The 26,106-nt window shown below is 41.4% G+C and overlaps 1 protein-coding gene across 1 annotated transcript in view; it reads left to right on the top strand.

Moving 5' to 3' along the window:
• The window catches only part of LOC141785007 (C-terminal-binding protein 2), a 139,483-nt gene that overhangs the window by 61,343 nt on the left and 52,034 nt on the right, over positions 1–26,106 (top strand). The window lies entirely within an intron of this gene.

The following is a 26,106-nucleotide window of genomic DNA, read 5'->3' as shown; positions in this document are numbered from 1 at the left end:
AAGGCTCTGAATCCCACTCTGAGTTACACTTGATCTGAACATTGGTGATGATGCTCTGTCTGATTCAGTGAATAGTTATGTTCTTGTTAGTGGGCAGCAACGATTTGGTGATTTGCACCCAGCTGTGAATCTATAACTTAAATGAGCTGCATTTGTTTAGGAATGTAACAATTTCAAAACCAAAGCACTACTTTTCTTTTAAATGTCTCTAAATCTGGATTTTCCAGTCTGAATGCTTGAACAGAAGGATGACTGTATGTCCCCTTTTGTTGGGACATATCCTCCTTTTTGTCGGTAAAATGATGTCTGGGCAGGGTTTATAAAATTCCACTAACAGGTTTTGCTCAGAGTGTCTGAAAGACCATTATCATTTATAGTAAAGCATTCCTTATTCTGATGTACCTACCTGTCAAAATGTTGAGCATGCATGCTGCGAGCATCAGGACGCCACGCACCCAAAACATAAAACATGCTCTGACCACCTTCACTGCACTCTCAGACAAAATTATTGAAGGGTAAATTCCCCAGACAAACTTTAGAAAAAGAAGAATATGCTACATCTCATTTCTTTTTCTTTACCTTTAAACCACTAATTATACTTCTACATCAGCCAAAGTTAAGGAGAAAATGGTTGACCTCTCTCTTTCTTTTGCTTACAAAACCTCAGTCTTTCTTTCTGTATAACTGAGATTATGAGGCATTATTTATGTTTAATTCATATACATTTTTCATTTCTAACAGAAAAAGAAAGTTTTAAATAACTGTATAGTTTATAAAGTTACTTTGTGGTCTTTGAGTACCTTTGGGTATATTTGTCTTATCTCTGAAAGACCAGGTTGGAGGTCGTCTTTTTGGGTTTTCAGGATACAGTCACCCTATGAAAAGGAAACAGTATTATGAAAACAACCAGAAAATACAAAGACTACAAAAACTAATCAAGGTTTCAGAAAACAGCCAAAGATTGTGTAACTATTTACATGTATTGAACTTAAATGAAGAAACTTAAACAAAGTGAAACCCAAAAATAAATGATGCCAAAACAATATTTCTGATTTTTTTTATCCGAAAACAAAAATATCGCTGAAATGTTCATTATGAAATGTCAGTAACACATTTTAAAATTGTGCATTTTTGACTAAAATGAAATAAAAAAAGAAAAATTCAAAACAAAATCAAACGCAAATTGGATCTTAGAGGGACAGGGACACTGAAAAAATTAGTGTGGAGGTTGGGCCGGTAAAAAAACAAAAAAAAACAAACAAAGCTGTTTTTATTTTTCCAAACATTGTTCCCATTGGTTTAACAACCTTGAACAAACACATTTATAGTCACAGCAACACATGTATGCCCACAAATCCATTACCAGACACAAAAACAGGTGCACTGATAAAACAACAACAATAATAATTGTAATTAAAAATAAAATAGTAGTAAAAAAATAATAGTTAAAAAAAAGACTAAAATGAGTAATGTTATTACTAACCTATGCACATATGTTATACATAAAAGTGATTATATCATTATAAAGACTAAATCAATAAATCAAATTAAAGGGAAGAAAGATAGTTCTCGTACTAATTAAGGAGTTTGAGTTTGGGATCAAAGTTGGAATAAGAACCTCTAACATGGTGATGTCAGACGGCCGTCTATTCTTTCCCAGGTTTTTCCTATAGACATGTCTTATCTAGATTTTCTGAGTTTTAAATAAAGACACCCCAGATTTTATTGAATAGTAACTTCTCCCTTTCCAAGGGCAGAACTGTGAAAAGTTCAAAAAAAGGTTAAGTCAAACTCAGTGCACCATCCTTTTTCCATGATAGAACTGAAACTAAAAAGATCTGCTGTCTCTTTCTAGCATCAAAAGCTTCCTGATATGAGCGCAGTATGAAGAGTTAATCATTTAGAGTAACTTGTATCTTTAATTCGTCCTCACTGCGTCCAAAACCGTTATATTTGGTCACATTGCCAAAGGCAGTAAAAGTGTTCCCTTTTCCCACACTAGATTCAGACGTGTGAGAATAAACACACGACTGTGTTTATTGAGTTTTTCTGGGGTGATGTATGTTCTCATTAACCAATTATACTGCAGTAATTTGAGAGGCGTGTTACTAATCTGTGATTGTGCTCTTGTCCAGTCCCTGATGGTTGTACAAAGCTGTCGTTTAAAAAAAAAAAAAACTAACCTATACAGAGTCTGATAATATTAAAATTAGATTTCTCAGACATGTCAAGGTCTTGTTGTTCTGACCAAAGAACGAAAAGAAAAAAAGACAGAAAAGAACCAAAATTCAGTTTTCAGACCTGGGTGTAAAGTTATTGAAATAGCTTGCACTAAAGTCAGTTATTAAGTTAATAAACACCAAAGTCAGAATTCTTTTTAATACTCTGACGTTTAAAAGTTTTGTTTTTTTTCCACTGGCCTTACCTCTGACCCTAGGATCTGAACCGTCTCTCAAACACACCGACTGTGACCAGAAATCCATACAATGCTTTTCTTTGCATAAAGTGCTTTTCTTCCTCGCTGACACTAAATCGAGCTCTTCATCCCCCAGCCAGCCATCCTCACCATATATTAGCATGACCCTGATCCCTATTGGTGATCAATCCCATCGATGGCTATCATTTTCTCCTGGCACACACCACATGTCAGATACTACAGTAACCAGTGTATAAACGTTGACCTCAGCAGCAAACAGTCCTCTGGCGGATGTAAATGAGATTATGTCTTCACTCTGGCCCCTGTGTGTGTGAGAGAGCTGCTGTGTGTGTGTTTGTGTAGGAGTGTGTGCAGTGTGTGACTTAGGGTTATAGAGAACATCTAAACATCGGAGTTAGATTACTGCAGGGGATTGAACGCTTTCTCTCCTGTCACGGCTGTTTGGAAGCAGCCAATTTTACACCATGAAGCGCAGTGATTATTAGGCTTTGGGTTGTGGATTAGAGAGCGGTAGTGTTGTATTGAAGAGCCTGTGGAAAGAATAGGAGCCCCCTGCCGTGCACACGGCTACAAAGTCGACGCATGCAACAAGGAACACGAGCCTTTGTGTGGGTGTACAAACTGTGTCTGGATCCGCGTGCGTGTGTGTGTTTTTAAACCCACTTGTTTGACTTTGCCCAGTGCGTATGTGAGTGAGTGTGTGTTTGTGTGTGTCTGTCAGGCTATGTCCTGAGGTAAAATCATCTCCTCTCTGCTGTCTGGGTCCCCGAGAGGCTTGTTAAGCTGCTGGGCCCTCCTGGAGCCAGCGCTGGGAGAAGCAGACATGACTGCAGTGCTGGAAAATGAAGCTAGACGCACCATTACCCCCAGTGCCAGCATATTTGTTTTGCAGCATGATGTAAGCACCTCAGCGATATGCACATAAAATAAAGGACATATGCTGCACATCCTGTAGCTATAGTTAGGTCTGGGAGATACTTATCTTGGTTTTGGAGGATGTCAATGCTGGAGAAAAAGAGATTTTCTGTGTTTTTTATTCAAAATAATCATATTTAAAAATTGCAGGAGGACAATACACACATAATAAAAGCTATAATGGTAAAGATAGTTTATAAATAGTCCGTCAACACCCTTATAAATTAGAAATATCTCACTTCTCCCCTAAATCAGTGACTTTTTTGCTGTTTTTATCTTGTATCTGTGTGATCATAGAGTGTAAACCCCTCCTCAGGTTATTTGCCCTGAAGTTCTCTGAAAAGCTACAGACAACAGTCAAAAGTCGACCCAGTAAACACGTAGCTGCCAACAGGAACTGGTTTAGCTTAGCCTAGCTTACTTTAGCTTAGGTTAGCACAAAGACTTGGAAGCAGCAAGCTTGGCTTTGTCCAGAGATCAGCTTCCCGCTACCTCGAAAGCTCATGGCCATGCCTCAGCCAGGGACCAGTTACCAGGCAACCACCAGACCAACAGGAAGTAACCAATACCAGCCAAGAAGCAGTCCTCAATGTAACCCTTCTTTCCAAACCCCTTAGAAATATGATAATTTTTTAAAGGTTACTAGTTTTAGTGATCTATTTTTTTTGTAGGTACAGTAATGTGACAATAACAAGTTTAGAACAACAAATGATTTATAAAACTGAGAGCTGAAGTCATTGAAAATACAGAGGATGAAATGAAACTGATACCCTTGCAAGTTTGTTTAGCTGTACGATTTTCCCCGTTTTATTTTACGTCATGCTCCTTTAAAAAAATATATATATATATATTTTTTTTTTTTTTGTAGGAAGAGTTTGGCAATGTTATCATTTTGTCTGACACCTACCGACCCCCAGATACAATTTTAGATATTAAATAAAAAACTCAATTTAGAGTGTCAATCTTACTCTGATTGTCTCATAAATATTTTTTTGATCATGGAAAAACAAATGTGTCATTTTCTGCATGTTTAGTTACAAAGTGAAGACTCTTCATGAGGAGCTTTAATTTCTGAAAAAAAAAAAAAAAAAAAGCCATGGCCCCTTTATAGCCTGATTGGTCACCTCAGTTGCAGATGCAGGACTTGCATTGGATAAACTTTTTGGATTGTGTTACTACAGGATGCTAGCAGCATTTCTTTTTTTTGCATTTGGATGTTTTTTTGTTGTTGTTGTTGTTCTGACAGGAAATATAATTAGAGTTTCACCCTGTAAGACTTAAAGGCAGGGTTGGCAGTCCTGAAAAACTAGCATGAATTTGAATGTAGCACCTCGTCAGGACTCCTCCTAGCCCCTCCTCCCTTGGAAGCACAAAGCAACGCCCTCGCTCACATGCACGAGTGACGCTGATTCACGACTATGATTGTGAATGACTGACAGACGGACTCAGCACATCATTGTATGTTTTGCACTACGTAGAGTCATGTCTCATTTAGAGGTAAGGAAACACCAAAACATTAAAACGTAAAGCAAAAGAAAACAAATACTGGTAAACAAACATGACTTTTGTTAGTACTCGCAACTGTCATGCTAGAATCGTCCACTTTTACCTGTGACATGATATCAGGAGTAAAGCTATAACACAAATAGTACATGTACATTTTCTCTAGGACTTACTTAATATCACATTTTTTTTTTTTGCTTGTCAGAGCCCCTGTGGTGAGAGTTTGTTAGACTCTGATCCAGACTACAGCCCAGAACTGAGGCTTTCAGAGGCTTTCTTTTCGGAGCAAGAAAAGAAAGACGTCTTTCTTTTCTTGCCCTGTTTAACCGGAGGAGCAGTTACCAGTAATGAGGGTATGGGTAGTTTCTCTGCCATTCTTCTGCTGAGAGTGAACCTGTACACTGCCAAACTCGGGAACACACTTTGAGTCAGGGGCAGTGCGCGCCGGGGAAATGTACACACAGGAGGAGGGCAAAACTACAGGACAGGATTTGATTGGTTTAACAGATTGGATCCTAATCGATGTGATTGGCTGATGTTTTCCTGGGTTTTCTCCTGCTGTGGATAGTTGATATTATTTGCTCTCATTTAAGAACACATCATGTATTGCTTGCCATCAGGACACATAGATCATTTTAACCAGTATAACAAAAAGTGTATCTAAATCAAACAACCAATTATACCTTTCAGCTGCGAGGATTTAAATTTTGTCACTTTGTTGTGTGACTTTTTAAAGTTTTTAAAATCCAAAGGAGTACGATATCTTTTTTTTTAAGTTTTTGTTGAAAAAGGCTGGCTCCGCCCCCTGATCATCCTGCGATAACAGTATAAGAAAGAGTGGCTGTGGCCCCCTGGTGGGTTTTGGCGGTGTTGCAGGTGTGCTGCTGGAACACTTTGTAAATATTAAGTTTCAAAAAACAGAAATTAAATATTTTTTTTACATGCTTATTGATTATTGGCTGATACTGTGTTGATGTTGATGCTTTTTTGAAGGAAATTGAACCTGAAAATGTTGAAAAAGGTGACAAGAGATGAACCCTTGGGTGTTCTTTGATTTCAAAACATGAGAAGCATTGCAAGGTTTGGGGGTTTATTGCCTTTAACGAGGGCTGGCTGTATTCAGATCTTTATGCTAAGATAACTGATTGAAGTTGAAGTTAATTAGCGCTACACTTACAGTACAGAGATGTGAGGTTGAACTCTTTGTACGTCTTTGCTAATAAGTGAATTCTTAGAAGTTCCTAGGCAATATCATATTTTATATCACAGGTGGGTCGCTCATTGGTGGAAATCCTTCCCGGTTAGAGCGGCGGTCCTCATCCAGCTGTTGCGTTTGTGTGTGAATCAGACAGCTGAAGTAGTTAGTCACTCCTGAGGGAACAACACTTTGTCTGCTCTGCTGGGCACGCGCTCAAAGCCCACAGGAGCCGCACACAGAGACAGTAACAGGTGTTGCTGTGATGCATGCAGAGCTGCCTCGTGGTGAGCCTACCTGCAGACGTTCCCTCTCAAACACAGACACACTCACACACACACACAGGCGCACACTCACTCTCCAGATGGCCATCACACAGGATCAGTGAATCAGTCCTCTGGCGGCCATTGTGAGGGCGTAGAGAAAAAAAAACAGCTTGTGATTTGTGATTTGTTCACGAGCCAACGACCAGGCAAAGTTGTCCCGTTGATTGCATGTAGCGGCGTGATAAGGCTGCTATGGCGATTGTCTCGGCGTGGGGAGAAAACACATGAAAAACGCAGGTAAATCCTCACAGGGCTTTATTTGGCGACTGTTGGGAGTAACTCATCTTAATCCAGGTTCACACTTCAACCGGGCCTGCTGTTGGCACACAGATAGAGAGCAGACGAAGCCGTGATTCGTGCTGCCTCCCTTCAATCTCTTTCAACTGAAAATCTGGAGCGATGTCTTTAAAAAGAAATACGTCTGCTCATACACTCTCTTTGCTCTGTCCAACAAAGCCTTTGCCTTTGTTTCCCAAACTCTGAAAAACATCCTTAAGACAGTTTATTCCTGCATCTTCCTGTTTTGCTCATTCTGGCTGCTTAGCATTGGCATTTGAGGGATCAGAAAATGCAGTATCTAAGGAAACCCGTTGGGTAGATGACAAGCCTGATTAAGCCATTAAAGTCCTTGATATGTGTTTAGCATAATCTGGCCTGTCTGTGAATAAGGTGGCAGGGAGCTGGTTGCCACTGTTTCTATCAAAAGCTGCTAGTTAGCTCAATCAAAGCAGCTGCTGGGAAGCATCACGTTCAATTCACCGGTTTGAGGAATAGAGAGGAGCTCACTCTGTTGTGTATCCGTCTATCCCTCGCCGTCTCTGGGGTGCAGAGATTCATTTCTGTCCTGTGCTCCAGCCTCAGGTCCTCTCTGTGTTCTCAGCTTAATTTGAGCTGCACCAATGTTAATCATTCTGCAGCGGCCGGGCAGAGCGGCCGGGAGGATGAAGACTCCTCTTTATTTTTTTTTTCTTCCCTTGTTGCTAAGATGTGTTTTTCTCCTTCACTGCAGCGCCGTTTCCCCCTCTGGGTTTGATTTGAGCCGCTTTAATCTCGTCAGATAATGTTTTAATCAACATCTGCATTTATTCATGTGGCGTTACACGATCACACATTATAGCTGCATAATTAGGAATCTAATTTATCTATATTAGTCGCTGAACAAACACAGAGGCAGCTCAGTAGCCGCTTGTTTTTTCTGCTGATGATTGTGTTTGCTTATCACAGATGTGTGTGTTAATTTACGTTGAGTGATCTTTAGGCTAAAAACTTGCATTGCAGGGTAAACAAGATAATCTCATTTTGATTGACTGTGAATGTGAGCGTGCTGTCGCTGAGGAGAATAAGAAACTTCACTTGCTCTCAGTGTCTGTCTGAATTTTCTAAATCTAAATCAGGTGTCTTCTTTTCGAGCTGGGATCAATGCGCTCTGCCCGAGGGGAGAAAAACACTCGGTGTCAAACCTTATATTCTTTACATTCGGCTTATAATGCATTAAACAAGAGCAAAGCCAGACTGCTTTAATCTATTTTACAGACACTTACTTCCTCAGTTTTACTAAATATGTCCTAAACAGGCCTGTGATCTTTTGCAGAATGATTTACAATGCTTTGTCTGACATCTATGTGTTTTTTTTTGTGTTGTTGTTCTGATTAACCTCATCAGATTTTAACTTACCTAATTTTAAAGTTGATTAATCTTCCTCATCCTGAGTGGATCACAGACGTTTCACCATTATGTGACAGTTTGGTGTTTCAAGGCTGTTTCAGCACAGAGTTAATGAAAATGTCCTGAAGAAATGTAGGAATTGTTTTTGTCTTTTTTATATTTTAATGGATTTGGAGGATAAGTGCAAGGTTATGAGCCTGTAAATGGGACAGGCAAATAAACAAATTCAAAAAACAAAAAAACAAAACGGAAATAAAAAAATAAAAAACAAAATTAAACTTGCACTTAATGGCAGCACCTGCAGCTGAATTACTTGAAGCACTGTTGTCGCACTAACTTGGTTTTCCTTCTGTCTAAAGTCTTGCTTGTGTTGTGCGTCGCTTTGGACAAAGCGTCTGCTAAATGAAACTGTAGAACTGTAGAACCAATGAAAGAATCAGTCCCGTCAAATCGTCAAATGGTGTAACCACAAAAGCATGAGAAGAATGAAATAATTCACCTTCCCAGACGCTTTGCAAGTGCACTAATGAAATAAGTTATTTGTTATGAAATATCATCCCAAAGTTTATTTTAAATATTTCATTTCCAAACTTGATCATTTTTTTTGTTGTTGTACTGAATAAGTCAGTATACTGCAGGTTTTCTTTCCTTTTTTGGGTGGGTTGGTTTAAAATCAATATCAAGTTTCATTTTTACAGCGTAGTAGACTGATGCAACCATGTTTATCAGGGTCCTCGCCTGAAGGAAGCGGACCCTCTTCTAGTAGAGCAAGAAGAGGGTCCACATTGTATCTGTTTTGCGCAATATCAGATTTTCTTAATGAGAAACACTGGTTACACCAGTTGACTTTTTTCAGTTTTACCAACTGACCAAGTCTTTCACTCACATATCTTGTGACTAGTTGGTTTCCTTCATTGGATTTGTAGAGTCAGCGACTTATATGACAATAAACTTGGCATTTTTCTATTACTTATGTTTTATTTTATATGCAACATGCAAGTGGTGATTGGAAAACTATAGCAGTTTTTGACTGCGTAAGAGTTATACTTACTTTATATCTGTTGGATGAACTGATTTGACATGTGTTGTGTGTGTCTGCTCGATCTGTGTGTAACATGTGTCTTCTCTTTTTTTAATTGGGCTGGATGTTATTAAAAATGTAATGCATTTTGTTGTACTTTAAAAAATTTTTTTAGGTTGCCTATTGATAACTGGCCTGGGACTGCAGCTGTAAATTAGCCACAAAGGCTAAAGCTGCCTCTTTTACTTTGTACATTACATTATTACATTATACAGTATTTATCTATCTATCTACATTAAAGAGGACTGTCCACAAAATAATAAACAAATATAAATACAAATACACAGTTTTTGGTTTTGGAAGCAAGTGGTGATATTAAAAAGCAAATGTCAAGGAATGCCTCAACCTGATCTGTTTGATTGTTAACAATTGAAAAATTAGGGCCTGTTTCCACTGATGGCACTGTTCGCCATGGCTAAAGACACCACTGTAAAGTATGAAAAATTGTAGTTCTTTGCATATCCACTTGGTGTTGGCTACAAAAAGCAGAGAGATCCCAGTTGCTGGTCTGTTTTATTAAAGAAAGGTTAAAAGTTAGGGCCTGTGTCCACTGAGGGCATTTTTTGCCCTGGCAGGACCTGTTTTCTACGCAGAATCAATGAAGCCCAATGTTTTTAGTGCTTTGTGGCCCAAGTGGCATTTGATATCAACTTCCTTAACAGAAATTATGAAAGTCCACAAAAACAGAGAAGCTAACCACACTTGTTTGTTTTTAATTTCCAGGTCTTAAGCTGCTAACAATACTGCAGCGTGATATCATTTAAATGTTTTTAGTTTTATTATTAAATTTCATCAGATGAAAGATAATAAGTGTAAAGAGCTTTTTTAAAACAGACTTCACAGCAACAAGTGAGAAGTGCTTTAAAATGTTCACAGGCCCTAATGCAAAAACTCAACAGACAGGCTACAGCTTCAGCTCCACCTCTCTGCTTGTTTCTAGGTGTTTCCAATATGGTGGCTGTCCTGTTAAGCGTCACTGAGATTATGTCTGTGTTTTATAAAGTCTATGGTTGTAAGGCTGTGATTAAAGAGGATAAAAGTCTTATTGGTTTTACTTTAATAGATGAAAAGAAACAACAGTTGTGTCCAGGTCCCAAATATAAAGTCAGAGAGAACACGCTGACCTTTCTAAACCCTGCATTAACCACACAGGAGATGTAGATAAATGCCATATAATATTTTTAGTGTGTCACACAGTTACTCTCCCACATCTCTGCCTCTAACCACAGCTCTGTTGAGCATATTGTAAAAGTGTCCTTTGGTTTAACTGCACTCCGTATCATTTTTTCATCAGTGACGTGAAAGCAAATCTCATTTTCTGTCCTCTCCTTTCTTCTCCTCTCCCTCGTCTTCCCTCCCTGCCTCTCCTCTCACTCAGCTGCACACTCCTCGTCTCTCCAAAAAGCACGCGGGCTGTCGTCTCTCCCTTCTGTCTGCCCCATCTGTGATGCAGTATGGGCCACTGGCTTGATAATGATAGGCAGGCGGAGCGCGGGGCTGCGCACACAAGGCAAAACAGGGGGAACAAACCAACCTGCTAAAATGGAAGACAAAACTCTAATCGGTGGCTTTGCGGAGTCTAAGCGAAGGTCTCAGCTTGCTGATGAAAAGGTTTGCAGTAGCGGCTCTCGCTCTGCCCTGCGTTCCACCCACCCGTGTGAATGTGTGACATGCTGTATCATAACGTGCGGAGACGCGAGGTGGTAAAGAGGCGGAGGACAGCGTCTTGATAACACAACAGATGTGAACCCCTTTCAAAAGCCATCGGCCCAGAATTGGTACCATGTGTTTTTCCTTTCCTCATCGCCCCTCCTCCCCTCCCCTTCCTCTTCCTCCTTGTGCTTGAGCTGGAGCGAGGAAAGGCCCGGAGGCTCGTTAAAACTTTAATATACTGTACAATCACAGTAATTGAGTAGAATTTTCAAGTTCTTCCAGTCATGGTTTTAATTTATGAAGTCCCTCATGAAAGTTTAATGGATCAGCAGTTGTAGAGTTGCAGCTATCTAAATCATTCTGCAGCTATCTCTGCAGCCACGGCCTGCCAAGTCCCGCCGTTAGCGTCCTGTGCCCTAGAAAGATGGCCAGATTGCTCCAAAGGCACGACTGTTGCTGGACGTCTGTTGAACACATTGTACCTAGAGGTCTTTTGCAGAGCCATGTGATTGGCTGCGAGCTAGCAAACCGAGTCTTGGCACCAATTCTGATGCTGTTGACCAAATATCTGCTGCGTAACTTTGGGCTTTCTTTTCTTTTCTGTTGTATTATTCATGCTAGCAAGCGTAGGGTCCCTGTTGCTTCATGGGAGTAATATAGCATGCTCACTTAATTATGGAGCAGCTCTCATGAGAAGCATATCAGAGAATGCAGACAAGATGAATATGGTAGCGCAGCTTCTCCTGCTTATGAATAGTGGGAAATGCAGCAATTTGCATGGCTGGAGATATGATGTGCCATATCCTTGTTTCAGTTTTAGCAACACAAGCCCAGCTGCACTTGAGATGTTTATTATTGTTATTAATATTTTGTCAGGAAGCGGGGATCTGAGTGACACACGGGCCTGGAAGGGGCTTATTAAAAGAAGTTATTGTCGACGATCGCCGCGGAGAGATACAACACGGTGATTAATGGTGTGTTTTACAGCTGACAAAAAAGCGCAGGGAGACTCAGACCTGGGAGGACAGCGCTGAGAAATCACTGCAAGGAAATTGCTAGGTATGCTTTACCTTCTAATGAAAGAAACCATCCTTCAGATGTGCATCATCCTGGACTGCCAGGGGCCATCGAGAAAATGAAACTGTTCTGATTTATTTTTGTTTTGACCTACTTAATGTTCCTCAATTAGGATGCTCCATTACGAAACAATCAGATTCTGTTTTTTGATGTTATATCATGATTGCATCACTTGGGCTCTGAAATGAAAACAAGCTTGTTATCGCGTTTCCCTTTGTGACTTGACAGGTAGTGGGGACAACATAAGGAGACACAGCTCTGTTAAAGTCTCTCGTCAGCTGGAAACAGTCATAAATTTAGCTCAACTCAGTCACGCTGTCTCTGTGTCTCAGCTTCAGGAGAACACACACACATATGAAAAAACGTCCCTGCTGCAAAAACTCTTCCTTTTAAACCTGTTTCCTTTTTCAAACAGAAATAACTCACAGAATATAAACAGGCATGTAGCCATGAGTTGTCACAGTCCACTGCAGTCCAATCATATCCTTTTCCCTTCCTGTCTGGTCCTATCCGACACTGTCCGTCTAAAAGGTAAAGTCAAAGCTGGCAGCCCACGCGTTATCAGCTTTTTTCCCATCACACACTTATCAAAGCTCCCTTTTCCTCTCCACCTCCTGCTGCTGCCGCTTTTTGTTTACATTGCTCCTGTCATGGCAAGTAAACACTGACAGTTATCTCACCGATGCCAACATTTCAGATAAGCCACATCTGGTCTGTTGTACATCTGGCGTGTGAGTGAAGCAAAGTGGAAGCTTCTTGAGAGGAAATACGACTCAGCTGGTGGAGGTGCAGTTAATGCTGGATCATTTCATGAATCCAAATTTTCCGAGGCAACCAAACCGCGGCCCTGTTATGACATTCTTTCATATGTGACGGATTCAGAAGTGCACATTTTTCTGCGCCTCGCTGATTTTAAAGCTCCTGTTAAAATGTTCTAAATGGATCAGAGACACATTGAAATAAATAGCGTTGCTTCTTTATTCTCCTACAGACCCTGCACACTCATGAGGACATGACATTTCTGCCTCTCTGACCTGTGATACTTTATTTTTTTAAAACTTTAACCTTTTATTTATTTATTTAGGGACACTGCTCATAACATCTTTTGGTGAAATAACAACATTACACCCAATTCAGTGAAAACAAAAAGGCAGGAATATCTGCAAAAGACTTCCGAATGAAAAACAGTGTATTAATGTACAATTACGCTAACTAATAACTTAATAATAAAACATGGAATGAAATAAAGTTGGAGCAAAACATTTTTTTTTTTTTTGTTCGAGACATCTTTTAATTGGATACAACGTGACAAGGTAAGGTATTTATCAATAGTATCATAGGGATGTTGTTCAAGTTTGAACAGACCACTGCAGAATAACTGCTGACTGTGGGTTGGAACGAACATTAGCACAGACAGTTTAGCTCATATTTTAGCCTTTAGGTCGTGCACTGTCACTCTCTTGTTTATCTTTCTTTTGCTCTTGTGTCTTTTTTCTGTCTGACAGTTAGGCCCCTGTGTTCACCACCACTATAAAATCAATCACAGAAATCATTTTCAGCAGAGAAAAACACAGAGCTCTCTTTTCACTGCTAAACTTTGTTAGCTGATGTGGTGTTGTAGAGACTTAGGCCCCGTTTACACTACAACGTTTCATCTGAAAACGCTAAAACGCAGTGAAAAACTGTGACAAAAATCTGCATTTACACGGAAACGCTGATGGACTGAAAACGCTGTAGTGAGCACCCCAGGCCTATAGGTGGTGCTATAACTGTCTTGTCCAGAGGCCGCTTTTGTGGGTTCTCCACGGAAGTAGAGTTGAGCCGGTCATCTGGTGTATTGGGGAATACTAAGTCAAAAAGTGGAGCAACAGATGCAGATTTTGTATAAAGACAGTCAGCAGATTGGGCACAAGCATAACACGGTAGTCCGTGACGATCGTTACAGTGGTACTGTTGTCCTGTTGAATGCACGCGCGAGGCAGACTGTGACGTCATCGTTTTCCCTGAAAACGCTGGCTTACTGTTACACGGCAACGGTGTCGGGAGCATTTCAGAAAAATCCCACTCTGAAGGCCGTTTTCAAAAGTTTACATTTTAGGTCTGCATTAAATGCCGTTTTCGTGTAAACGCGAGGCTGAAACGCAACGAAACTTTTGCGTTTCACCCTAAAACTGTTGTCGTGTAAACGTCCCCTAAGACAAGCTGTAAAACAATCTTGACCTGATCGGATTTTTTTTTTGTGTGTGTGTGTGTCTGTATAAAAAAAAATGGACTAAATAGGCCCACTATTGTTATTAGAGTACCAAAAATGACACAAACCAAAATGTCCTTACAGGAGCTTTAAAATATAAGATTGTAATGTTTACGTGATGGAAGATAAAGATTTCCTGGTGATCAATTTAAACTATTTTAATGCAAATAAGCTATCTGAACCTTCCTGTAAGTTTTTGTGGTTTTCTATCTTTATCTTTTTTCTAATACTTGGTCAAACAAAGGAAACAACTGGTTTATCCAGATATCAAGCTTTAAAAAAACATGTGACGGACATTTCTTCAATATTCTCCAGCAGCAAATCAATTGTAAGTTGTTTGTGGTCCCTATATATTTTAAAGAAAAATACAAAAGGCCACTTAATCTAACAAGATCAGTTATAACTTGATTTATTATGAAGGCACTGGGTGGTATCACATTTTCCTCCGTCATGTGAGTGTGTTTGTTTTTGCCCAGCAGAGGAGGCTGTCAGTTCTCCATGATACTAGTGAAGCTTCTCCTGGCCTCCTTCTAGTAGCCACAGGATTAAATCTGACCCTCATTAGTACTTGTGAGAGCAACCAACCCCCTTCCCCCCTCTCCCCGGACTCCCTCGACCCACATGTTGGTCACAAGCTTCCCTGGTCTCTCTGCGGAGATCCATTCATGCTCAGAGGAAAGCCGGCTGCAGGCAAATAAAGGGATGGTAGTAACTGCTAAGAATGGCAAACAGTGTTGCTTTACAGTCCATGAACACATCCCGGTGGCCTCAGCAGCATGCTGGCAGTGTACACTATCTGGTTCAAGTGATGTCACAGGGGGCAGTGGATTTAAGCAGGTTTTAGTTTGCCGCTAATCCCCTTGTGGCAGGCGCTGTGGAGGAGAGGACTGTCCCTGCCAATGGCGTGCATCAACCCCATTGGATTACTCCGTCTCGTCCCCTCCTCCATTCAGTTGGCATTGTCCGGCATGTGTTTTTACCCCAATTTCTTTACCCGCGCTCTTAGTTTGGGATGTAAGCGAGTGATGGCCAGCACAAGCATGATCCCTGCTGTAGAAAGGAGCAGAGGCTCGCCCTAAAGGTGTGTTTTTTCTCTCTATGAGTGTGTGTATGTGTGGTTTTTCTCTGTGTTTGTGATGATGTGCCTCTGTCCTCGTGGATCTCTAATGTTTCCAGGGTTGAATTATTTAGATAGGCCGCCAGCAGGGAGCTACATGATAGCATGGACTTAAGAGTGAAGGGAGGGGGATCTACAGCTGCAGATCAGGTAAACGGGTACCTCATGTCTCACCTTTTCTCCTCCACACTCCTCCCTCTTGATTGGGGGTGAGTGTAACAGGAGACTTGAAACACAATACCAGGCTCTATTTTCTGCCTTTTATAGCCCTACACTTGGTTGTCTTCAATGATGCCTAACTCAAGCGAGCAGTCGCATTTTGGAGGCTCTCTGGGCCTGCGTGGTCCTGAATGGACAGAGGGCCAGAATGACAGAGCTGCAAGTCGCTGTCACTACTGTGGCACTCTTGCAGGGCGCAGGAACTCTTTGCCAGTGGGTGACAGTGGAATCTTGTTCCACCATCACCCACATCTAGGTGGGAAACAGGATCCAGGATCCCTGTACAGCCAGTTCCAGCAGGACCAGCATGTGCAAACCCTACTGAAGAAGAACTCTGTTCCTGATCTGAGCAGCAGCCTCTACCTTGGGCAAGTGATGGCAGGCAGGACTTCTGCACCACCTCAGGATTACTACCTGGCAAGCTCTACCCTATCTGGTGCGCCACCTGAAGAGTCAGGGTTTTATAGGGATAACCAACACCTGCTCAGCAGATCAGCCTCGCATTATGGGCCCAGCGCTGGGGGGGTGAGGCCTACCTGGGATCAAGGGCAAGGGAGGGCCACACCTTCCGTGCTTGCTTCCGCTTCAACACCTACCCCCGCACCTCCTCCCCCTCCACCTCCTCCTCCCCCACCTCCTCCTCCGCCCCCTCCTCCCCCTCCCGTTCTTGAGCTGAGCCGTTTGTACAGGGAAACTCTGGCGTCTAAGATGATCCAAGACGCCCAGCGTATTGGTGGCCGCTCTCCGTCTCCTGCAGTCTACGGGGTCCAGCCCCCTTTGCCTATTTACGCCGCTGAGCCTTCGAGTCTCTCTGCGCGACAAGCTTATAACAATATCAACAACTTGTCACTGGACACCTGCCAGCCAGCTGCCACCAGTTCAACGGTGGATCCAGCTTTCCAGGGAATGGACGGATTTCCCCCTCGAGCCTACGGAGCCGTAGCTTCCCAGCGGCTACCTTATGACCCAAATTATGATCCCAGCTCAGCAATAATAGCTGCCACAGCTGGAATGCCCTCAGGTATGCCTACTCATCATCCCAGCGCTGCTGACCCTAAGAGGATGGTGGACCCTGCTTTCTTGGCTTTCCTGCGAGCTGAAGGCTTGGCTGAGAGCACCATCACTCTGCTGCTGCAACATGGGTTTGATTCCACTCCTACACTTGGAATGATGGAAGACCACGATGTCCGCGCTGTGGCCCCTAACTTGGCGCAGGCCCGCATTCTATCCCGGGTTGTTCTTGGTTGTAAGACAGGCGCTCCAGCTGCACGTACCCGATCCAACAGCTTCAGCCACCGCAACGACCTCTACATGCAGCCCCAGGGCTTGACCATGGACCCTGGCCTGATGCAGCAACCTCCCACCACCATCCAGACTGTGTCCCCAAGAATGGGAGAGTTTCTTGGCAGAAGACCCAGCAGTGCACCTTCCCAGCACCTTTTGGAGACCACTACTTACCCAGGAGCACGGCCCCTGGCCACTGGAGCTTTCCCAGTCAGTCCTGGAGCATACAGCGGTGCAGTGGCTCAAGGAAGACCCCTCTCCATGTACAATGCCCACACTGGTCTTGCTATGTCTGCTCTTGGACAACAGCCACCAGCAGCACCAGGAACCCCTGGAGCGGCACCTAAAACCTTCTCTGGCTCCTATTCCCCCATGGAGCTGATGAAGAGAGCCCCCAACCTTCCCCCAGCATCCCCAGTAGCAGCGTTGAGCCCGCTTCACAGCCCCCAACTTCTCCGGAAGGGGATCGGTGCTGCCCCTGAGAGTAACATCGTCCCGGCAACTTCTGCATCCACTCTCCAAGTGCAAAACCTTAACAACACCAAGCTGGTTGGACGTCGCACTGGTCCACCCGTCATAGTCTCAACCATGGCCACCACACCTGACACAAGTAATGTCAACCCCCAGATTCTTTCTCATTTCTTCCAAACATCTTTCCTTTTGTCCGTCTTGCTGCTGTATTTCTCTTTGAGCTACAAGAACAATTTTTATTCTTCCTGATTTTGTTTTGCTGCAGATTAGATGAATATTAAGTTTTATTCCAGTTAATAGTTTTGCCATACGACAAAAAATCCCTCTGACAGCTCTTTTGAATGGAGGAGTAGCATGTAAGATGCATCTGACAAGTTAAGCAGCTTAGCTCGGAGAGTTTTTTCTTTTAAATATTCAACTATTTATACATGAATTGCAACATGGTTGTGTCATTTGCCAGAGGGGATCCTGTCTCATCATCGAGATGAAATATTTCTCAACAGCAGCACCAGCAGTAGTTATTAAGGTCAACCTATTTCTGTGTGTTCTTTCACTGAGGTTTCTCATCAGTCATTTCTAAGCTACAGTATGTGTTTTTTTGTGTGTAATTTTGTAGCTTTGACCTGCTCTTTTGTGAGTCTGTTTACCTGTTAATGGAGCTTGAACAGAAAATTAGACAGCAAATTGAAATGCTTTGCAGCACAGCAGAGTGGCTGTTCCTTAAATGTTCTCCTTTCGCTCTTCTTTTGACAACAGACCCCAAAACCACAGATTTCCATCTCGTCATTAGTCTGTAAAAGTTATTTACTTGATTCAGAGTGGCTGTCATTCTATTTTACACTGTACTCTCTCCTAATCAGGGGCTTAACTGCGTCAAATCCAATTACACTAATTGGATGTTTGTTTGTGGAGACTATAATAGGTAGCTGTTTTTTTTTTTTTCTTCTTTTATAGACACCCTGTTGTCAATTTAAAATCCTGGTTGTGTTCTTGCAATGCTAACAGTTTATTTTCCATTAGTTTATCAGTTTTCCAAACTTTTCCTTACTTAAAGTGACAAGAAGTTTCCAAGTCTGTTGGATTAGCTGTGATTGCTGCTTCTTGGAAATGGGTTTAGCATTTGGAAGAGTTTCAGCAATGAAAGAAATGTTGCTTTTGAATCTCTTACAACCACACTGCTACATAAATGAAGGCGTACACTTCATGGTGCTTTTAACAATATGTTTTGTTTGATATATCTAGTTTATTGTACTTAGATTAGTGTAAAGCAGGAGTCTTTTTTTGATTTATCATAGATATAGCACCAAAGATTCCCAGCTGTAGCAGAGGGCTCTTTAGCAAGGCATTATCACATAATCTAAACGCATAAACATCTTGTTTCTGCCTTGATCAGTTAATAGATTCCCCCGCTGATGAGTCACAAAAGAATTCACTCTTGCAACCTTGGTTTCAGCCGTGTAACCCTGTGTCTTCCTGCCTCTCTAATGCGTCTGTGTGCTCCTCTGCTTGTTAGAGAGTAATGACTCCTGTGAAGTGGCCTCTCTTCATGTGTTGTCAAAGAAATTTGTAGCGAGGTGAAGGATCCAGAGGAGGAGGAGGAAGAAGCATTGAGGAAGGGGGGGAGGCAGGGGTACACTTTTAGCACAACAAACTCATTTGCATGTAGCTGACATTTGTTGCTTCAGTAACTTCATCTGATAATGGCCCTCGCTGCCGATCGTAAAGCATACTTCTTAATTGTGTGTTGCCAGGCAACGCTAGGTTTCGCTGGTAATCAGAGATAGATAATCTTCACGTTTAAGGGAAGGGAAAGAGCGGAGCCCTGCGTGCGGTGTTGTGCATTTATTTTGTGCACTTGTTACTCTCTTTTCCAGCAGCCATTTTCAGTTTGGAGCAGGAGAAAATCGAGTGGAAAAAAAATAAGATGTCGTGGAGCACTTAATGAAAACATTACTCTAAGTCTCCTTCCATCTCGCCCGCTCTCTGAACGTCTCAAGAGATTGCTTCTCATTTTTGTGCAAAGGCTCGAGCACACGAGTGAAGAGCCTCTCTTATTACATGCATGGTGTTTTATGTTCAAACATGCATATTGATGAAAAGTTGACACATCATTCCTTTTGCACGCGCTGAATAAATCGGTTGTTCTTCCAACACAAACCAGGCTTCTCTTATCATCTTACATCAAAGTGTAAATTTACACACAGCCTCTGAGTGAGGCGTTTTTGTGTAGTGGAAATCTGGTTTATTCTCACAGTAGCTTTTTGAAAGCAAAGATGTGAGCAGCGGGGAAATGAGTAACTCCTTGAAATATTGATTTAAAAGGAGCTGGTGGGAGGGCCCTGTACGTGGAGTCCTCTCCGCCAGGCGCTGTCTTGGTTGGCTAAAGCTGTAAGTACTGTTAATAATGGCATTAAACGGTCGAGTCGAGCTTAGTTGCAACAGTTCCCTCACAGAGAGCGCTGTGCAGCACTCGCATTGGCCATGGAGCTGTCCGTCAGTGGCATCCAGCAGAGCAGCACAGGTGGGTAGATCGAACCTCTGATGTCACGTGAAACAGAATAGCCAACCCCGCTGGCTAGAGGTGTGATTGGCTAGTTGCCCTCGTTGTGTGTGTCCTCGGTAGATCGACCAAGATGGAGGCTTGCATGTTTCCCACAAATACCGGCACGTGATTTCCTTGTGGAGCTAATCCAGGGAACATCTTCAGCTGTGCTTTTCTGGGCTGTAGAATAAGTAGATGAAGCGTTGGGGGGCAGGGCTTGGAGGAAGGAGAGTGACAGGAACTTGGCAACTGCTTCCTCAGAGCCATATTGGAAATGTCAGCTCACCTGTTTAAGTCTGCTTTCTCTGCTTGTATCCACTCATTTCTGGCAGCCCCTTTTTCCTCCCTTTCTGACAGGAAGCCATCAGTGTTGCTGCTGACAGTTATGTAACCTTCTAGTGCATTGCTCCCGTGGGGGGCTGAATGGGATTTTAATTTCCCAGCCTGTGTTTGGAAGGACAGCCACGAGGAAGCATGCCTAATGTGCTCTCAGCTGTCCTTGGCTAAACTGCTTTGTTCAGGTGTCTGACATTGATTTCAGAGTACACTCCTGCCTGTTTTCCACCAGCTTATCAGGAAGAAAACATTCCCCATGTGTCAGTGAGGCCTTAAACTCTGCGTGAGGACACTACGTTATTTTGTGTGGGTATTCAAGAAACAAGTTAGCATCTGTTTTCCTTTTCAACTACTCTGATTCCAGCTCCAAAGCATCCGTGTCTTGTGATGTACGGACATGTGTGTGGGTTAGTGGAAGACGCACAATGCTGCTTCCCCCCTCCTCCCACTATCCTGCCACAGATGTCCCTCACTCAGCAGCAGGAAGTGTTTGTCTTCATCACAGACCAGCTGAACGTGACAGCAGGACACGGGGACATGACCTTAAGTTTCCTTTATTTGTCTCTTTCTTCCTTTGGGCTTTCAGTGCATATTTAGTGTGGACAGAAAGTTTGAGGGAAGTGATGGGGTAATGGTTCAGACAAGACAACAAAGAGTTTCTGCAGAGAAGGAGAACAGAGTCTGACCTTTGAGGGCTGGTCACCTGACCCTCAGTCGATCTGGTCTTGTGTTTATTTACAGAAGTTGAGAATGAAGAGAACAAATTAACCCTTAAGTCGCAAAATTTGGACTTAGCTTCAGTTCAGTAATGTCAGAAATACATAGTGGCCAACATGGTTGTGAGCGCTACAAACTTTGGTGTTGTTGTGTCTGCATTGACTGTACAGTGTTTATTACAATGAAGAGTAGCAGAGAGGTTGGAGGAGATGGATGTACAACCAATTTGCGGCCAAATTACAACCAATTTACAGTCTATTAGTGGCCTATTGTGTACACTTAACAGCTTATTAGCTGATGATGTACAGTAATTCCAGAAATGTTTTAAATGCATGACTAATGACCCTACCCAGAGGATCCACCACAGAAGCTACGATCTGTGTGTGTCCAACAGGCTCCATTTTGCAGGAAATGCACGTTTGACTATGTGCATAGGCCTCTGGTTTGGGATCAAGGCTGTGTAATATAAGGACATAGTCTCCGTGATGTCACTGGTCTGTTTCTGGTACAGTGCAATGAAGTCAATTGTCGCAGGAGCCGTATTGGAAATGCTGATTTTAAGAGGTTGACTTTTTGTGAGCCTTTTTTCTAACAGCTATACAGCGCCACACCTGTCAGTTACGTAAGCTGCACCTCTGATTGGACAAACTCGTGATCTTAATATTTTCTAGACCACCAAGTTAGAAAAAAATCACGCTCTGTACAGTGTGTGTGGATAGTGAAATCAGCGATCTAGACCTAAGCTGTCATTGGAACCAGTCTGTTTTTTGACTGGGTGTGTAAGCGATTGTGGTCTTTCAACAAACTGCAACATTTAGCACTTCCACAAAAGCTATGCAGACCTCATCTTAGGCAGTGACCAGATTCTACCCTACAGTGCAAATCAGGCTTTATAATGACTTAAAAGTAAAGATAGACTGGTATGGTTTTTTGGGGGCCGATACCGATACTGATTATTAGTGAGCAAGTAGGCCGATAACCGATATTTGAAGCCGATATTCATTTGCAGTCAAAGTGAAGATGTTGGCGTAAAAAATTTTGAACAATACAAACTCCAACACTTAACTGCATTCAATTTCTTCAAGAATATGTTTATTAAACAGTTCCCACGCTTAGCAGCATGTTTTATAAAGGAAAATAAAAACTTTAAAAAATAAATAGCTTAAGTTTTCTACAGTAAATAAAGTTTTCCAAAATTTCTATGTAACTGCAAAAAAACTGGACAGACTTGAGTTTGCACTGCCTTTTACAGGCATGTAATGCAGCTGAATTAATTTTCTGTTTGGTTTTACATGACTGATTTTTAAATGACCATCTAGGGCTTCCATAGTGTAGATGGAGGAACTCTGTGCAGGGTAGCATCAGAGTCAAAACAACACAGTTATGAATGGGTTCCATATCGGTTATCGGATTTTTTAAAAAAAAGACCGATGCCAATATGCCCCAAAATGCCAAATATTGGCTCCGATAATCGGCCCGGCAATAATCGGTCTATCCCTACTTTAAAGCTCCTGTGCAGAACTTTTGCTTTTTTAATTTTGGCGCCCCCTGTGGACAAAATGTTAAGATAGTACACTTAACTGTTTTGCTCAGTTCAAGCAAAAACTCCATCCTCAAATGTCACACTTACTTAATTAAATTCAAACATAGGATGATTTAACAACTTCCTCATCCTTCACCTACCCCCTCAGGAGGGCTGCCAGGGATATAAAATAGATTTACAAAAATAATTCGTTCTCTCTCTGTTTATCATATAAAGGCTGAAAATTAATTTCCGTGTGTTTAATCAAACATGAAAAACTTCTCACATGAGCTTTAAATTGTGTTAAGACCTTTGTGTTGTTCTCTTTAGTGACACCTGTGGCAGTAAGTGGTATTTCAGGTTGCTTTTTTCATTGGAATAATTGTTCTTTTCTTTATGTATGTAAAATCTTAAAGATGTTTTTTTCAACTATACTGATAATATTCCGAACTTACTTATTCTTATGCTTCAACAAAGACGTGGATTTATTTCAGCGTGTGTCCTGGAGGACAGACCCAACAACAGACCAAAAATATCTCCCTGCTCTGCGTTCTGACCCGTCCTCACTTGTTGTTTCTGCTGCGTTAATGGGTTAAAGGCTCTTATTGTGGAGGGCTTACCTTACCTGTCTAGGAATAGGCTGAGAATTAGAGGGGGTGAAATCCTACTAGCCATCTGTGTGTTTGAGCGTGTAAGCATGAATCTGTATGTTCGTGTGTGTGTGTGTGTGTGTGTGAGAAAGGATGCTACTATTCAGGCATCACGTGTGAGTGGGAGTGTGTGTCATCCCCTGTAATCCCTCTGATATGAATGAGTGGAGACAGACAAGAGGTTTTAGATCACATGGCAGCGGTCAGTGGCGGTTATTGGGAAAGTAGCTGTGTGCTGTAGTCACTGTAAATGATGAATTTTATTGATCTAGCATTTCATTTTGAAGCTGATTCCTTTGAATAAAGGTAAAAAAGATCATTTTAACAAAATAGAAAAACCTTGACTTAAATATAGTTTTTCAAATGGAAATTCAAAACAGTGAGTAAGATTTTCTTGCGGCGCTGTATAAACCTGTAATCATTGCAGCCTTTCAGGCTTATCTGTCAGTGTGTCTCCAGTTTCCAGAGAAGCTGGTAAATGTTACATGAACTATCTGCTGCTCCATCTCCACTCGGCCTCTGTATTGTTTGTGTCTCTGGGGAAATATGGCCAGGAAAATCTATTTTTCCACTGCAGTACTTGTTTTTTTTCTGGGAAAGAAAAAAAAAACAAGTGAAAGAAAAAAAAGAGTTGTGTAGCCCCCTCTCCTCTCCTCTCCTCTCCTCTCCTCTCCTCTCCTCTCCTCTCCTCTCCTCTCCTCTCCTCTCCTCTCCTGGCCCCTCCCTCACTGCTTTCTCATGGTTGATCTTTCCAAACCATTGGTTGTGTTCACAGAGGGATTAATGGTTCTGTAAAGCCCGCCAACCCATGGAGGGAACAGGGCCTTTAAGCGAATGAGGAACAGCTGGTCTCCTCCTGCTTGTGACAGCTTGAGTGTTTCAGTGTGTGTTTGTGTGAGTGTGTGTGATAGTAGCAGCTGACCCCTGATCAAGGGTCAGAAGTATCGTGGCCTTGTTTTTCTTTAATTTACTGTAAGAGAGCTGCTGCTGCAGTTCTGCTGAATGTTTCAGGAGAATCATTTGTGTTTAATGCAAACTCTAGTTTTTTTTTTTTTTTTATGAGACGTGTTGGCAGAAAAAAAATTGAGTTTGGCATCATTATTAAAGTTTTCTGAATTTATGAACATCCATTTTGAAAACAACTATTGAATTGGTGCTCCAAGTTTCCAAGTGCATATTTTTACTCCACATGTTTAAGTGTTTGTATTACAAACATAAATCATTATAGAGTCTTAAAGCAGATATTAATTAGTGTTTTGAACACTTATTGTGTGTGATCATTTTCACACACAAATATTCCAACAATCAACATTTGCTTGCCAGCTTCTACATCCTTTATGTTGATAAGTACCTGGTAATTGGCCTGGGACGATATGCTTTCCTCCCAATCTCTATGAATTTTTAGGTGCTGACTCGATTTAAAGTGCAATTCTTTGATAGTTCCAATTTTTTTAGTTTTTTAGTTTCTTTTTTCAAACATCAGATCAAGTGAAAAAATTGAATGGTGATGATGATGTCTACAGACTGTATCAGGAGCCATATTTTCCCAAAAGAATGAACACCACATGTGAGTCAGGTTTAAAGATTTAGTCAGGGGATCTGACATCTCAGTGTTTTTCCAACCCTGCTTATTATCAAAGCCTAAAATGAAGGGCTTAAATTAACTTTAAACAAAATAATCATGATTTTCAATCACTGAACAAAAATCCAGATACTATGAAACAATTTCAATCAATCAATTTTTTCTCCCACCTCTACCAGATAGGGTGCAGTGTATAGGTGGTTATGCAAATTAGAATCCTTACAGGGTGAGTGGGACTCAGAGTGTAAAATACAGTCATGTTATTAACCTGTTGGAAATTAAGCTAGGTAGCTGGGAAATGTTGTTTTTTCTTTTCTTTCTTTCTTTCTTTCTTTCTTTCTTTCTTTCTTTCTTTCTTTCTTTCTTTCTTTCTTTCTTTTTTCCTTATTTTTTCTTTCTTTTTTCTTTTTTTCTTTATTTCTTTTTTCTTTCTTTCTTTCATTCTGTTTCCTTTTTCTTTCTTTCTTTTTTCTTTCTTTCTTTCTTTCTTTCTTTCTTTCTTTTTTCTTTCTTTCTTTCTTTCTTTCTTTCTTTCTTTCTTTCTTTCTTTCTTTTTTCTTTCTTTCTTTCTTTCTTTCTTTCTTTCTTTCTTTCTTTCTTTTCTCTTTTCCTTTCTTTTCTTTCTTTCTTTTTCTTTCTTTCTTTTTGTAGCATCAAAAAACGTTTACAGTTATTTTTTTTACATATATTTTTTTGCATCAAACTCAAAAGGTGCAAACATTTTTTTGTACAACAAAAAAGTTTTTCAGTTCAGGGTTAAATGATTAAAAACTTATTTATTTATTTATTTATTTATTTATTTATTCATTTATTCAACTTTTGATGATATCTCAACTTGTTATTAAATATTTTTGGCAAGTTTTAGTTGTATGACATGTACAAGTTGTTTTCAGCTTCAGGATAAGGTTTTTTGTAACTGCAGCACTTGAGAAATTCTGTGTTGTTTCAGCTAATATTTGGGGTTTAAAGTATTTTCTGTACTTGTTATAAAATGGGCAAAAAATGCACTGCTATGGACACAAATTTAAACTCATAAAAGTCTCTGTGTCTGTCAAGTAGAAAAGCAGGAAGGTGTTGCTGTGACACAAAGTGAGCTGATAAGTAACGTCTGTCCCCTTTGCCCTGCTCTGATCTCTGCTCACCTGTAGGTCACGGCCTCACACTATCAGCTCGATATGAGCGTGTGTTTAAGCGCCACCATCTTCTGATGTTATGATTGGTTAGAGGAATCTCCTGGTTTTTTGTTGTGATCACATTATCATGTTTGGTCTACCAGTCCCCTTGTCCTGCTCTGTTTTGTTTACAGGGTAGCAACGATAGTGGCCGCCACCGCCGCCGCTCGCTGGCCATAAGAATGGCAGCACTTTGATATAATCTCCCCAATTATCCGTCGCCAGTTCAGCCGCGTATTATCCTGCTCTCCATGGCAGCTGGGGAGGAGATTGGTTTTTGTGCACGTCTAACAGCAACAGCTGCATCCACTAAATCAGACAACTACCTCTGCACACCTCCCCGGCCCTTCTTTTTGTGTCCCTCCTCCCCCTTCTCGCTGTGTCCCTCTCT

This window comes from Halichoeres trimaculatus, unplaced genomic scaffold (assembly GCF_033239565.1).
Source record: "Halichoeres trimaculatus isolate MK-OKI-2021-1 unplaced genomic scaffold, fHalTri1.1 fHalTri1_scaffold_23, whole genome shotgun sequence".
Lineage (NCBI taxonomy): Eukaryota > Metazoa > Chordata > Actinopteri > Labriformes > Labridae > Halichoeres > Halichoeres trimaculatus.
The sequence above is the reverse complement of the archived record's forward strand: the minus strand, read 5'-3'. Positions and strand labels throughout refer to the sequence as shown.